Source organism: Pseudophryne corroboree, chromosome 2, assembly GCF_028390025.1.
Source record: "Pseudophryne corroboree isolate aPseCor3 chromosome 2, aPseCor3.hap2, whole genome shotgun sequence".
Lineage (NCBI taxonomy): Eukaryota > Metazoa > Chordata > Amphibia > Anura > Myobatrachidae > Pseudophryne > Pseudophryne corroboree.
In genome coordinates, this window is record NC_086445.1 from 974,375,276 (window position 1) to 974,391,408 (window position 16,133).

The following is a 16,133-nucleotide window of genomic DNA, read 5'->3' on the forward strand; positions in this document are numbered from 1 at the left end:
ATTATAAGTAGGGATTAGAGCAACAACGTTATAGGTAATAAAAGTACAGAGACAATAGCTTTGGGATTTAATATAATGGTAAAAGGGAAGAAGGAGGGGGATTGGTCAGTTTGTACAATGGAAGAAATACCCTATATATATCAATTCTCCAACATCTTATAATCCTCAATAGGGCCAACTAGGTACAGTATGACATAAATGAAAATGATAGTTCTGGCATGCTGCCATGTAACAAGAAGCAATTAGAATAATTAAAGGCCAGTGTCCGTCAGACTCCTTTGGAGCAAGTTGAGGGGCACCTGGGAGCATTTAATTCTTGAAATTAAGGGGGACATTCACTAAGCAGTGATAAGAGCAGAGAAGTGAGACAGTGGAGAAGTTGCACCATCAACCAATCAGCAGCTCTGTATCATTTTATAGTATGCGCATTATAGATGTTACTTCAGTGCTGATTGGTTGCCATGGGCAACTTCTCCACTGGCTCACTTCTCTGCTGTTATCACTGCTTAGTAAATGTTCCCCTAAGGGTGATATGTATCCCTATTGAAGTTTGAAGGGCTGCACATGCGGCCCTTGCAAATGCATTAAGTTGCCCAATGCCATAGCTACCTTACTATGGTGGTCATTCCGAGTTGATCGCTCGCTAGCAGTTTGAAGCAGCCATGCCAACACTAAGCCGCCGCCCTCTGGGAGTGTATTTTAGCTTAGCAGAAGTGCAAACAAAAGGATCGCAGAGTGGCTACAAAAAAAAAATGTGCAGCTTCAGAGCAGCTTCAGACCTATTCAGCGCTAGCGATCACTTCAGACTGTTCAGTTCCTGTTTTGATGTCACAAACACGCCCTGCGTTTGCCCAGCCACGCCTGCATTTTTCCTGGCATGCCTGCGTTTTTTCGAACACTCCCTGAAAACGGTCAGTTGACACCCAGAAACACCCACTTCATGTCAATCACTCTGCGGCCAGCAGTGCGACAGAAAAGCGTTGCTAGAGCTTGTGTAAAACTACATCGGCCGTTGTGAAAGTACGTCGCACATGTACATTGCGCCGCATATGCATGCGCAGAAGTGCCGTTTTTTTTGCCTCATCGCTGCACAGCAAACGATTGCAGCTAGCGAACAATTCGGAATGACCACCTATATACAATCTATTGTTTTTGTTGCATTAATGTTTATTTGTATGCTTATTGCGACAGCTAATGTATGAATTTTGAAGACTGTTTACTATAATGTGAAAAAATATAGAAGACAGGGAATAAGACACAGACAACTGGGAGATGTACGTTCCAGAAGTGTAAGAGGCAGCTTAAAAGATTTACATTGTAATAACACATTTCTTTACATTAAGATGCCTGGATAATGTCCTGACTTATCTGCTACTAGCAGGGTAGGATCCCAGGACAGTTGATCTGCTGGACACTGGCCAGAGTGTGGGACATGTACTGGAGCTTCTGAAGAAATGAACCCCAGTATTCTCATCTTGACGCACTCAGCAATAAATTATATTTAGTCCCACTCACAACAGTACCTTAACCAAGGTTTCCTAGGGACCTGATTATACAGAATGATATAAGTACTGTAAGAATAGCATCACTACTCAGAGGATTTCCAGACAACTTGTGACATTGATGATGAGTGACCTGTGAAAACAGGACCATTGCAGGGTGAAAATTAAACTTGTGCCGGCCACGCCCCTGAACATGTGATGTCATGATTTCATGATGAAAGAATGAGGCTGCCCGGACCAAGCAGTAGCCGAGCACCCCGTGCGTCTTAAGCAATCGCTGTAGAGGCTTGACGCCATGGGATAAGTTGAGTTTCCCAAGTATATTTGGGGCAGCAGCTCTCTAGGCGGGTGTGGATCATAGGGTCGACAGTAACTAGGTCGACAGTCCTTAGGTCGACCACTATTGGTTGACAGTGACTAGGCCGACACCTGAAATAGGTTGATGCGGTGATTAGATCGACATGAACAGAGTCGACATGGGAACATGTCGACATGAGGGTTTAAAAAAAAAGTGTCGTTTTCTTCGTAAAGTGACCTGGATCCCCCATTTAGTGCACCGTATCCCCTCGCATGGCTCGTGTGCTTCGGGCAAGGTGCCCCACTTCACTACCACTGCGCTTGGCACAGGTTACTATTCCCAATCATAGTCCACGTGGATTGTAAAGTAAGAAAACGTTTTAAAAAAATGGAGAAAAATTGAAAAACTTGTGTCGATCTTGTCCAAGTCGACATAGTGACAATGTCGACCTATAGACCATGTCGACCTAATGCATGTTGACCAATAGTGGTCAACCTAATGAATGTCGACCTAAGTGCAGTCGACTTAAGACCGGATCCCCTCTAGGCACCCTGCGTAGAATGAAATACATTTAGCATTATTGTTCAGATTAATGACAGAATAATGAAATTACTGAGAAACATCTTTAAAGGAAAATAATATAACAGACAGTATATAGAGAATAGAGAGCATGATAGAAGCTTAGATTCCCTTCTTTATGTTATTATGCTTTTTATATTTGTATTTATTGTTTTATTCGCTTGTTATGCAGTTGTAGTATTCAAAAAAGGAAAGAAAAAAACAAAGAATGTTTATTTCCTAAAGACACAGTGAGACTGTTTCTAGCCTAATTGTCTATTCACTAAACATTGTCACTCAAGAAGATGTCTCAAGTCCTTGCATTGATTAATAAGTAGGACATTGTCATTATAATCATTTTCCCTGTAGTTATGCCAATGCTGCAGTTACTGCTTCCAAGTGCTCACTGTATCCAAATATATTTCCCAAAGAAGTTTTAACTTAAATGATCCACATCTGTGTTCTATAAATATAACCTCTAAGATTGGTCTACTACTATCACATGTTCATTCTTTCTATAAAGTTATCACATGTTCATTCTTTCTATAAAGTTATCACATGTTCATTCTTTCTATAATGTTATCACATGCTCATTCCTTCTATAAAGTTATCACATGTTCATTCTTTCTATAAAGTTATCACATGTTCATTCTGTCTATAAGTTATCACATGTTCATTCTTTCTATAAAGTTATCACATGTTCATTCCGTCTATAAAGTTATCACATGTTCATTCTTTCTATAAAGTTATAACATGTTCATTCTTACTCTAAAGGTATCACATGTTCATTCTGTCTATAAAGTTATCACATGTTCATTCTGTCTATAAGTTATCACATGTTCATTCTTTCTAGAAAGTTATCACATTTTCATTCTTTCTAGAAAGTTATCACATGTTCATTCTTTCTAGAAAGTTATCACATGTTCATTATTTCTAGAAAGATATCACATGTTCATTCTGTCTATAAAGTTATCACATGTTCATTCTGTCTATAAAGTTATCACATGTTCATTCTTTCTATAAAGTTATCACATGTTCATTCCGTCTATAAAGTTATCACATGTTCATTCTTTCTATAAAGTTATAACATGTTCATTCTTACTCTAAAGGTATCACATGTTCATTCTGTCTATAAAGTTATAACATGTTCATTCTTACTCTAAAGGTATCACATGTTAATTCTTTCTATAAAGTTATCACATGTTCATTCTGTCTATAAAGTTATCACATGTTCATTCTTTCTATAAAGTTATCACATGTTCATTCTTTCTATAAAGTTATCACATGTTCATTCTGTCTATAAAGTTATCACATGTTCATTCTTTCTATAAAGTTATCACATGTTCATTCTTTCTATAAAGTTATCACATTTTCATTCTTTCTAGAAAGTTATCACATGTTCATTCTTACTCTAAAGGTATCACATGTTCATTCTGTCTATAAAGTTATAACATGTTCATTCTTACTCTAAAGGCATCACATGTTAATTCTTTCTATAAAGTTATCACATGTTCATGCTTTCTATAAAGTTATCACATGTTCATTCTGTCTATAAAGTTATCACATGTTCATTCGTTCTATAAAGTTATCACATGTTCATTCTTTCTATAAAGTTATCACATGTTCATTCTTTCTATAAAGTTATCACATGTTCATTCTTTATATAAAGTTATCACATGTTCATTCTGTCTATAAAGTTATCACATGTTCATTCTTTATATAAAGTTATCACATGTTCATTCTGTCTATAAAGTTATCACATGTTCATTCTTTCTATAAAGTTATCACATGTTCATTCGTTCTATAAAGTTATCACATGTTCATTCTTTCTATAAAGTTATCACATGTTCATTCTTTATATAAAGTTATCACATGTTCATTCTGTCTATAAAGTTATCACATGTTCATTCTTTATATAAAGTTATCACATGTTCATTCTGTCTATAAAGTTATCACATGTTCATTCTTTCTATAAAGTTATCACATGTTCATTCGTTCTATAAAGTTATCACATGTTCATTCTTTCTATAAAGTTATCACATGTTCATTCTTTCTATAAAGTTATCACATGTTCATTCGTTCTATAAAGTTATCACATGTTCATTCTTTCTATAAAGTTATCACATGTTCATTCTTTATATAAAGTTATCACATGTTCATTCTGTCTATAAAGTTATCACATGTTCATTCTTTATATAAAGTTATCACATGTTCATTCTGTCTATAAAGTTATCACATGTTCATTCTTTCTATAAAGTTATCACATGTTCATTCTTTCTATAAAGTTATCACATGTTCATTCTTTCTATAAAGTTATCACATGTTCATTCTTTCTATAAAGTTATCACATGTTCATTCTTTATATAAAGTTATCACATGTTCATTCTGTCTATAAAGTTATCACATGTTCATTCTTTATATAAAGTTATCACATGTTCATTCGTTCTATAAAGTTATCACATGTTCATTCTTTCTAAAAAGTTATCACATGTTCATTCGTTCTATAAAGTTATCACATGTTCATTCTTTCTATAAAGTTATCACATGTTCATTCGTTCTATAAAGTTATCACATGTTCATTCGTTCTATAAAGTTATCACATGTTCATTCTTTCTATAAAGTTATCACATGTTCATTCTTTCTATAAAGTTATCACATGTTCATTCTTTATATAAAGTTATCACATGTTCATTCTGTCTATAAAGTTATCACATGTTCATTCTTTATATAAAGTTGTGTAACCTCAAATAGAATTGCTTTCACTGGCCAAGACAAGTAGACAGAGCTATTACACAAAGGATATAGAGGGTCATTCTGAGTTGATCGCTCGCAGCAACCAGGTTACTACTGCGCATGCGTATGCACCGCAATGCACAGGTGCGTCGTACGGCTACAAAGCGGATCGCTGCTGAGCAATGGATTTAACGAAGAATCCATTCGCACAGCCGATCGCAAGGAGATTGACAGAAAGAGGGAGTTTGTGGGTGTCAACTGACCATTTTCTGGGAGTGGTGCGGCAAACACAGGCGTGTCCAGGCGTTTGGAGGGCGGATGTTTGACGTCAATTCCGGGACCTGCAACGCTGGATTCATCGCACAGGGTAAGTGACTCTTACCCTGGTTTTGTTCTACACAAAACTTTTTTTGCATAGCAGGGCTGCACAAGCGATCGCAGCCTTGCTATGCAAAAATACACTCCCCCATAGGCGGCGTCTAGTTGATCGCATGGGCTGCAAAAAGTTGCAGCGTGCGATCAACTCGGAATGACCCCCATAATTGTCCCGTAAATAAAAACAGTGATAAAACTAAGAATATTATTAGTACTGGTATATTAGAACTGGCATAAGCTGTCCATCGCTCCGCTGTCAGTCCCCGCCCCCGTTGTTCCATCCCAACTCACTCCCCTGCCTGCTTCCCATACTTACCCCATTATGACACAGGTCCTCCTGTCTGGCAGCCGGATAGGGTCTGCCCCATCTCCCTTACAGCGGGAGGAGCCATTGGGGCACTCACCCAGGCTTCCAGCGCACTGAGGAGACAGGACAGGCCTTCTGAATTTATTATATAGATTTATTTTAAATTGAGAAATATACGTAGTGATGTGCACAGTAAACTTTAGAATAAATTCTACCTGGGATGGGTACAAGTATATAAAGGGTCGAGAAATGATGGGACCTCTGACAAATATTGATCCAGCGCTCATCTCTCCTGGTAGATGAGGTGTAAAAATGTTATACAGTATCTCAGTGTCTAATTACTAATATGTAGTTTCAATAATAATTTTATAAAACTATTCAGGCTAATAAAATAGATAACCAATGCATTAGTAATTCATCATGTAAGTACTTGCAATAGTAGCCAAGAGCCTGATAAGAACACAGGGGGACATTTACTAAGCAGTGATAAGAACGGAGAAGTGAGCCAGTGGAGAAATTTCCCCATCAACCAATCAACAGCTCTGTATCATTTTATAGTATGCAAATTACAGATGTTACTTCAGTGCTGATTGGCTGCCATGGGCACTTCTCCACTGGCTCACTTCTCCGCTCTTATCACTGCTTAGTAAATGTATCCCACAGTCCTCAAGAAACCAATGTATTCAGGACTAGAACAAGTGAGTCTGCCATTGAGTGGCGTTAAAAACTTTGGAGAGAGAGAAATGGACTAATTGGACATAGTGATGAGCGGGTTCGGATCCTCGGAATCCGACCCGCCCGAACTTCACCTTTTTTTTACACGGGTCCGAGCGACTCGGATCCTCCCGCCTTGCTCGGTTAACCCGAGCGTGCCCGAACGTCATCATCCCGCTGTCGGATTCTTGCGAGACTCGGATTCTATATAAGGAGCCGCGCGTCGCAGCCATTTTCACACGTGCATTGAGATTGATAGGGAGAGGACGTGGCTGGCGTCCTCTCCGTTATAGTAGAACACAGAGTGACTTAGTTAGTTATAATTGTGGGGAGGATTGGGGACGGGGAGCAGCTGTTAGGGAGTACAGTGCAGGGTTTTGATTATACCACCAGTGAGTTTAATCCTTTGTTTCTCTGCCTGAAAAAAACGCTCCGACCACCATATCTGTGCTCACTCAGTGTGCTGCACTGCTGCATGATATATATGTGCTGAGTGCACTGCTCTGCTCACACTGCCTAATTGTGGGGACTGGGGAGCAGTTATAGCAGGAGTACAGTGCACAGTTTTGCTGACAGTGACCACCAGTCCAGTATACGTCTGCCTGAAAAACACTCCTGTGTTTTTTTTTTTTTTCTTCATACTAGTTTAGCAGTCTGCTGACAGTGTCCACCAGGTCCGTTATACAGTATATTATATATATAAGCAGCAGTACGGTAGGCCACGGCTGTACCTACCTCTGTGTCGTCAGTGCACTCGTCGTCCATAAGTAATATAATACTATACTATCCATCCATCTACATTGTATACCTGTGGTGTTTTTTTTTCCTTCATACTAGTTTAGCAGTCTGCTGACAGTGTCCACCAGGTCCGTTATATAGTATATTATATATATAAGCAGCAGTACAGTAGGCCACGGCTGTACCTACCTCTGTGTCGTCAGTGCACTCGTCGTCCATAAGTAATATAATACTATACTATCCATCCATCTACATTGTATACCTGTGTTGTTGTTTTTTTCTTCATACTAGTTTAGCAGTCTGCTGACAGTGTCCACCAAGTCCGTTATACAGTATATTATATATATAAGCAGCAGAACGGTAGGCCACGGCTGTACCTACCTCTGTGTCGTCAGTGCACTCGTCGTCCATAAGTAATATAATACTATACTATCCATCCATCTACATTGTATACCTGTGTTGTTGTTTTTTTCTTCATACTAGTTTAGCAGTCTGCTGACAGTGTCCACCAGGTCCGTTATACAGTATATTATATATATAAGCAGCAGTACGGTAGGCCACGGCTGTACCTACCTCTGTGTCGTCACTCGTCGTCCATAAGTAATATAATACTATACTATCCACCAATCTACATTGTATACCTGTGGTGGCTTTTAGTTGTGCGCAAAATATGGAGAACAAAAATGTGGAGGTTAAAAAAATAGGGAAAGATCAAGATCCACTTCCACCTCGTGCTGAAGCTGCTGCCACTAGTCATGGCCGAGACGATGAAATGCCATCAACGTCGTCTGCCAAGGCCGATGCCCAATGTAATAGTACAGAGCATGTAAAATCCAAAACACAAAAGATCAGTAAAAAAATGACCCAAAAATCAAAATTAAAAGCGTCTGAGGAGAAGCGTAAACTTGCCAATATGCCATTTACGACACGGAGTGGCAAGGAACGGCTGAGGCCCTGGCCTATGTTCATGGCTAGTGGTTCAGCTTCACATGAGGATGGAAGCACTCATCCTCTCGCTAGAAAAAAGAAAAGACTTGCGGCAAAAGCACAGCAAAGAACTGTGCGTTCTTCGAAATCCCAAATCCCAAAGGAGAGTCCAATTGTGTCGGTTGCGATGCCTGACCTTCCCAACACTGGACGGGAAGAGCTTGCGCCTCTTTTTTTCTTTGCGTCATGTGCTGTTTGGTGAGTATTTTTTGGAAGGGCCATCCTGCGTGAGATGGGCCAGGTGTTTGTGCCGGCCACTAGGGTCGCTTAGCTTACTCACACAGCTACCTCATTGCGCCTCTTTTTTTCTTAGCATCATGTGCTGTTTGGGGAGTTTTTTTTGGAAGGGCCATCCTGCCTGACACTGCAGTGCCACTCCTAGATGGGCCAGGTGTTTGTGTCGGCCACTAGGGTCGCTTAGCTTAGTCACACAGCTACCTCATTGCGCCTCTTTTTTACTTTGCATCATGTGCTGTTTGGGGAGTATTTTTTGGAAGGGCCATCCTGCCTGACACTGCAGTGCCACTCCTAGATGGGCCAGGTGTTTGTGTCGGCCACTTGTGTCGCTTAGCTTAGCCATCCAGCGACCTTGGTGCAAATTTTAGGACTAAAAATAATATTGTCAGGTGTGAGGTGTTCAGAATAGACTGGAAATGAGTGTAAATTATGGTTATTGAGGTTAATAATACTATGGGATCAAAATGACCCCCAAATTCAATGATTTAAGCTGTTTTTTAGGGTTTTTTGAAAAAAACACCCGAATCCAAAACACACCCGAATCCAACAAAAAAAATTCGGTGAGGTTTTGCCAAAACGCGTTCGAACCCAAAACACAGCCGCGGAACCGAACCCAAAACCAAAACACAAAACCTGAAAAATTTCCGGTGCACATTTGGACATGCATACTGGTATCTAATTGAATGGTCACAAAACATAACTTTAAATCAGAGAAGTGCATTGACCCCCATGTTTTGTTTTTGTTTTTTGATCTGTATTAACTTTGTGTATTGGTTTTGGTTTAGCCAAAAGTGCCGTCCCTTGTAATGGTTCTGTTTTTTTTTATTTATTATGAAAACAGCTAAAATGATATAATTTGTGGGTTGTACTGTATACAGTGCAAGTTGGATACAGGGCCTGATTTAGGTAGGATCACAAATGTCACACGCAGCTGCCGCAATCAAAAAGATGGTGGTGGTACCCCTGCGGGCGCAGCCACTCTGCGCTGGCAGGAGACAACCTTAATTTTAGCGATCAAGCAGAAATTGCACTGCAATCGCAATTTCTGCTTGATCGAGGGGGAAGCGCTGGTCAGCATGCTAAGCGGCCTTGCCCTGCGACGGGTGGACCCAGCATACGTTCACAAGGATTGCACATTCTGCTACTTAGAAGAATTTGCAATCCAACCTGAATCAGGCCCACAGTGCGGGTTACAGTGTGAGTCAGATTCAGTGCAGGTCGGATGCAGTGCAGGATACAGTGTGAGTCAGATTCAGTGCGGGCCGGATACAGTGCGGGTTACAGTGTGAGTCAGATTCAGTGCGGGCCGGATACAGTGCGGGTTACAGTGTGAGTCAGATTCAGTGCAAGTCGGATGCAGTGCAGGATACAGTGTGAGTCAGATTCAGTGCGCGCCGGATACAGTGCGGGTTACAGTGTGAGTCAGATTCAGTGCGGGTCGGATACAGTGCAGGATACAGTGTGGGTTGGATACACCAATAGTGTACTTACTGTGACAGCACAAGGGTCCCCTGATGGTAAATGTCCCCGGTGATAGTCCGAGTGCTGAAGTGTACACAGCACTCTATCAGTGCCTGTCAGCTCAGCAGCCTCTAGCTGGACGAGGAGGCAGCAGGAGCAGCCGACTCTTAGTGCATGAGAATGCAGGGAAGCAGCAATTTCAAAATTCTATTGAAATCAATGGGCTGCTTGGCTGAAAATGGTCGGCCCATTGAATTTGGTGCCCGAATCAAAAACCTGTGAGATCCGACAGCGGTAAGATGATGTTTTGCCTCGTTTGGGGATCCAAGGCAGGCCGTAAAATCCTTGTCCTGACCCCGATACCCTTGGATCCCGGTCGTTTTGGTGCTGAGGCGTAACTAGGGGGGGTGCGGTGAGGGCAGGGTGTGTGCACTGGGTGCCGGGGGGTGCCGCCTGCCAGGGCAACGTACCTGCTCACCACCCGCCTGCCTCCATCAGTGCGCTGCTGCCGCCGACCTCACGTCTGTTACCAATTTGCTGCCAAGCTAGGTCCGTGGTGCTTGGCAGCATTCCTGCAGGAGCTCCCGGACTCTCTCCCACTTATGTTTAATGTGGTGCTGCTGCTGTGAGGGAGCGTGACCGCGACTCCAGCGTCAAGCTTCCTGAGCTGCCAGCAGTCCTCACAGACAGTCCCATGCTCCCAGCTGAAACCTCACACATGCACTCTCTCTCTATTTAAGCAACCCCTTGGCAACAGCATGGATTCTAGAGCATGAAACCCCTAGCAACGAGCATGACACCCAGTGCGTGAAACCCCTGGCAACGAGCATGACACCCAGTGCGTGAAACCACTGGCAACGAGCTTGACACCCAGTGCGTGAAACCCTTGGCAACAAGCAGGTCATTTAAATGTAAGTAGAAGGGTTACTGTAGAGCATAATGTATCAAGGGCATTGCGGTGTATGGCATAATATGGTGCAAGGGGCATTACTGTGTGGGGCTTAAGATGGTGGAATTTTTTCTTTTCTTCCTGTGGTGGCAGAGCTCTGTCATTGCAGGGCTAGAACTGGTGTATAAGGTAGTCTTTCCCTGTAAGGCCACACCCATTTTAGGGAAGCCATGCCCTTTTAGTTAGGCCACACCCCTCGCCGGAACACATGCACCTTTAGCACACACAAAATTGTATTTTTATATTTAGGGGAGAGGACGCATTTTTTACTGTTCGCACTGAGAGACAATTTTTTTTCCAGGTGTGTGTTGGGAGCGGCGCGCCATTTTTAATCTTGTCCTGGGCTCCAGGAACCCTAGTTATGTCTATGTTTGGGTGGGCCCGGATCTTTGAGAACCAGGCCCGCTCATCTGTACTTTTAATAAGTACTTTTTGGTCTGAAGATCGACAGTGTCTAGGTCGACAATGTTTAGGTCGACCACTATAGGTCGACAGTCACTAGGTCGAAAGGGTCAGAAGCTCGACATGTTCTAGGTTGACAGTTCAAAAGGTCGACAGGTGAAAACGTCGACATGAGTTTTTAAAAAAAATGTTTAAACTTTTTCATACTTAACGATCCACGTGGACTACGATTGGAACCTTGTGAGCCATGCGAGGGGACACGGTGCACTAATTGGGGTTCCTGGTCACTCTACGAAGAAAACGACACCAAAAAAACTTTAAAAAACTCATGTCGACCTTTTCACCTGTCGACCTAGAACACGTCGACCTTCTGACCCTGTCGACCTTCTGACCCTGTCGACCTAGTGACTGTGGACCTATAGTGGTCGACCTAAACATTGTCGACCTAGACACTGACGATCTAATGATCCACACCCCTTTTTGTCATAGGACACAAATTCAACTCATCATTAACCAGTATAATGCATAGCCCAGCAGTGATTGAATAGCCATAGTGCACACACAGAGGATTTATTTGCAAAGTGAGGGATGACTAGTCAGCGTTTGGGTGAGGTAATGGGGCTGGCTAAAAAAAGCAGGCATGTCCGGAGCATTTTCTGGGAGTTGCCTAGTCAGCTACTGCAAATTCGTACACAGCCCACTTGCAATGACATGCCCACAACACTCCCATTACGTGCCCATGTGGTGGATTGTTTTTCGCTACCTTCTGGCCACTTTCCAGACACCAACCCATGAACGTCCATCGCTTTGCCTCTCAAGTCCTGTTGTCAGCTCTCCCGTACACAATCGTGCATGCACTCAGAGTAACACATGCACCGTAGGGGTTTCCAGAATATTTTGCGCATGCACAGTTGCAAATTATCACAAAAAAATTGCAAACATTGGCATTCCGTGTGGTTCGCGTGCACAACTGAAGCAGGCCCTTAATGTGACAGCATTAAAGATTGAATAATTTGCATAGTCACAGAAAGAACTTGTTTTTTTTTATTATCTATTGAATAGAAGGGATTTATTGTATATATAATTATAATGGTATAATACTTTACTAATACAGCAGTTCTTCAATGCACGCACCAAAGGCACACACACTCCTGGGAAAGTGGGTGTGGCCTCACAATTTTAGATTAAGAAATAAAACTATAAATATATATATTTTCACATACCCCTCTACACACAATTAGCAGCCTTACTCATAACACCCACAGTAGTGCTCCTTACACATAATGTCCCCTGTATAGTATCAGATACACAAAATGACCCAGGTAGCATGCCAGATACGCATAATGACCTCACTAGAGTGCCAGATATGCATAATGACCTAAGTAGAGTGCCAAGATATGCATAGTGATCCTAGTAGAGTGCCAGATATGCATAATGACCCCAGTAGAGTGCCAGATAGACATATGCCCCCAATAGTGGCAGATACACATAATGACCCCAGTAATGCAGTGCCAGATAAACATTTGCCCCCAGTAGTATAGTGCCAGATACACATATGCCCCCAGTAATGCAGTTCCAGATACACATATGCCCCCACAGTGCCAGATACACATATGCTTCCACAGTGCCAGATACACATGTGCCCCCAGCAGTGCCAGATAAACATACAGTATGCCCCCAGCAGTGCCAGATACACATATGCCCCCAGTAATGCAGTTCCAGATACACATATGCACCTGGCAGTTCCAGATACACATATGCCCCCACAGTGCCAGATACACATATGCTTCCACAGTGCCAGATACACATGTGCCCCCAGCAGTGCCAGATAAACATACAGTATGCCCCCAGCAGTGCCAGATACACATATGCCCCCATTAGTGCCAGATACACATATGGCCCCACAGTGCCAGATATACATATGCCCCCCACAGTGCCAGATACATATATGCCCCCAGTAGTGCCAGATACACATATGCCCCCAGTAGTGCCAGTTACACATATGCCCCCACAGTACCAGATACACAGATAGCCTCACAGTGACAGATATACAGATGAACTCACAGTGCCAGATACACATATGCCCTAGCAGTGCCATATACACATACAGTATGGCCCCAGCAGTGCAAGATACACATACAGTATGCCTCCAGCAGTGCCAGATACACATATGCCCCAGTAGTGCCAGATACACAGATGCCCCCACAGTGCCAGATACACACATGACCCCACAGTGCCAGATACACAGATGCCAGCACAGTGCCAGATACACATAGTTTGCCCCAGCAGTTCCAGATACACATATGCCCCCATTATTGCCAGATACAAAGATGCCCCCACAATGCCAGATACACATGTGCCCCCCAGCAATGCCAGATACACATACTGTATGCCCCCAGCAGTGCCAGATGCACAGATTCCCCCACAGTGCCAGATATACAGATGCCTCCACAGTGCCAGATACACAGATGTCCCCACAGTGCCAGATACACATATGCCCCCGTAGTGCTGCTCCCCGCCACTGGCCTCTGCTGCTGCCGCTGCCAGGGTTCCACTGCTGCTGCTGTGTCAGACTCAGAAGGGAGGAGAGTGCAGCATGTGCCTCTCCTTCCTACCTATTCCAGTCTCCAACAGGTATGTGAAATTAGGTGCCGACTCATGAGCCAATCGCCAATCAAAGCTTGCTGTCCGGCAGCCAATCAGGAGGCAATCCCGAGCTCTTATTGGCTGATGAACCGACGTCTGTTTTGAACAGGCAGAGGGCTGGTGGTTGCCCTGAGGAGTCCAGCATCCAGCGCTGCTGCTTCTATGGAACATGACTCGAGTCGGCACACATGATCTTGAGCTGTTCGCACGCAAGTACAGGCAATGCAGATATTTGACTATTAAGAAGGTTATTCAGTTGTTAGAAAATGAAAAAAGAACACTAATAGGCAAAACCATGGGCACTGCAGGGGGGGGGGGGGGGGGTGTAAAAATAAAGCAGCCAGTATTTACCCTGCACATAAACAGTATAACCCACCCAAATCTAACTCTCTCTGCACATGTTACATCTGCCCCATCACACATGCCGACACTGATGTGACCAAGCCCCCAGGGTGAAATTCGTCATCACTGTGTGTCCCATGCTGTGACCCAGCATGCTGACACCGCAATGTCCATCTCCTGCTGCTGAAACCGCTGCATCCAGCCCTTATTGCTACAGCTCCCTTCCCGACACTCAGGAGGAACAGGCAGCTTAAATTACAGTGTGTCCTAGGCCAGTGGCGTCACAAGGGTGGTGTGAGGGGTGCGGCCTGCAACCGGGTGTCATCCGTCGAGGGGTGACACCAAAATGTCAGCTCCTGCTCAGTGACAGGAGCCGAGTGCTGCACTGTTACATTATGTGCAGCACTCGGCTCCTGTCACTATGAACGAGCCGGCACTGCAGAAAAAGCACTCTGCGGGAGGCAGCACGCACCTCCCGAACCCCCCAAGTGATGAAAAACAAGAGTCGGAAAGTGAAGTCCCACCCCCTCTCGTGAAGCCCCGCCCCTTTTTCTGGCGGCGGCGCACCGGGTGTATAAGGCGTAAGTGACGCCTCTGTCCTAGGCTGTGATCCAATACGCTTAGACTGCTACGTCCATTTCTCTGCCACTGCCACTTGAGACCTTGCTGCTCTGGCTTCCTCTCCGGCACACAGGAGGAACAGATACTGCACACATTTTCAGAACCTGTCTCACGGCCAGATGTACTAAGCCTTGAAAAGTGATAATTTTCACAGTGATAAAATACCAGCCTGCCAGTTCCTAACTGTCATATTTCAAACCCAGCCTGGGACAAGGCAGTCAGGAGCTGATTGGCTGGTAATTTATCACCGTGAAAGTTATCACTTTTCAAGGCTTACTACATCTCCCCGTCTATGGTGATTGTGGCAGTTACATGCGGTTGGGTGAGACAGAGCCTTTCCTGTCATACAGTACTAACAAGTTTTGATTGTACAAAGTATATGAACAATAGAAAGAGTATGTTATAAATAACTTCTTTGTATTATTCTAATCATTTTTATAGCCAAAACTCTGGAGTAGAAAGTTTATGGCAGGTGAGACAGATAGTCACTGCCTACAGCGGGAGTGTATTTTATCTGTGCAAGTGTGTGTACACATGTGTAGCAGAGCTGACAAACTGATTTTGTGCAGCCTCTGCACAGCCCAGGACTTACTCAGCCACTGCGATCACATCAGTCTGTCCGGTACTGGAATTGACGTCAGGAATCCCTGCAAACGCTTGGACACGCCTGCATTTTAACAACCACTCCCTGAAAATGGTCAGTTGCCACCCACAAACGCCTTCTTCCTGTCAATCTCCTTGCGGTCGCCCGTGCGAATGGATCCATCGCACATACCCATCACTGCGCGGCGATCCGCTTTGTACCTGTGCGATGCGCCTGCACATTGCGGTGCATACGCATGCACAGTTTGTGCCTGATCGCCCGCTGTGCAAAAACACAGCCTAGTGATATACCGGTTGTTGGGATTCCGGCGCACAGTATACCGGCGTAGGAATCCCGGCAACCGGCATACCGACACCTTTTCTCCCTCTTGGGGGTCCACGACCCCCCTGAAGGGATAATAGATAGCATGGAGCACGTAGCCCGCCACCGTGCCCACAGCATGGCGAGCACAGAGAGCCCACAAGGGGCTCATTTGCACTCGCCCCACTGTCGGTTAGCAGGCGGTCGGGATCCCGGCACCGATATGCAACGCATACCACACCAGTCAATTCATGTATTTACATATTGTGCCAACTCAGATCTCTTACTCTAGACAAGTGGTTCTCAAACTCGGTCCTCAGGACCCTACACAGTGAATGTTTTGCAGGTAACCCAGCAGG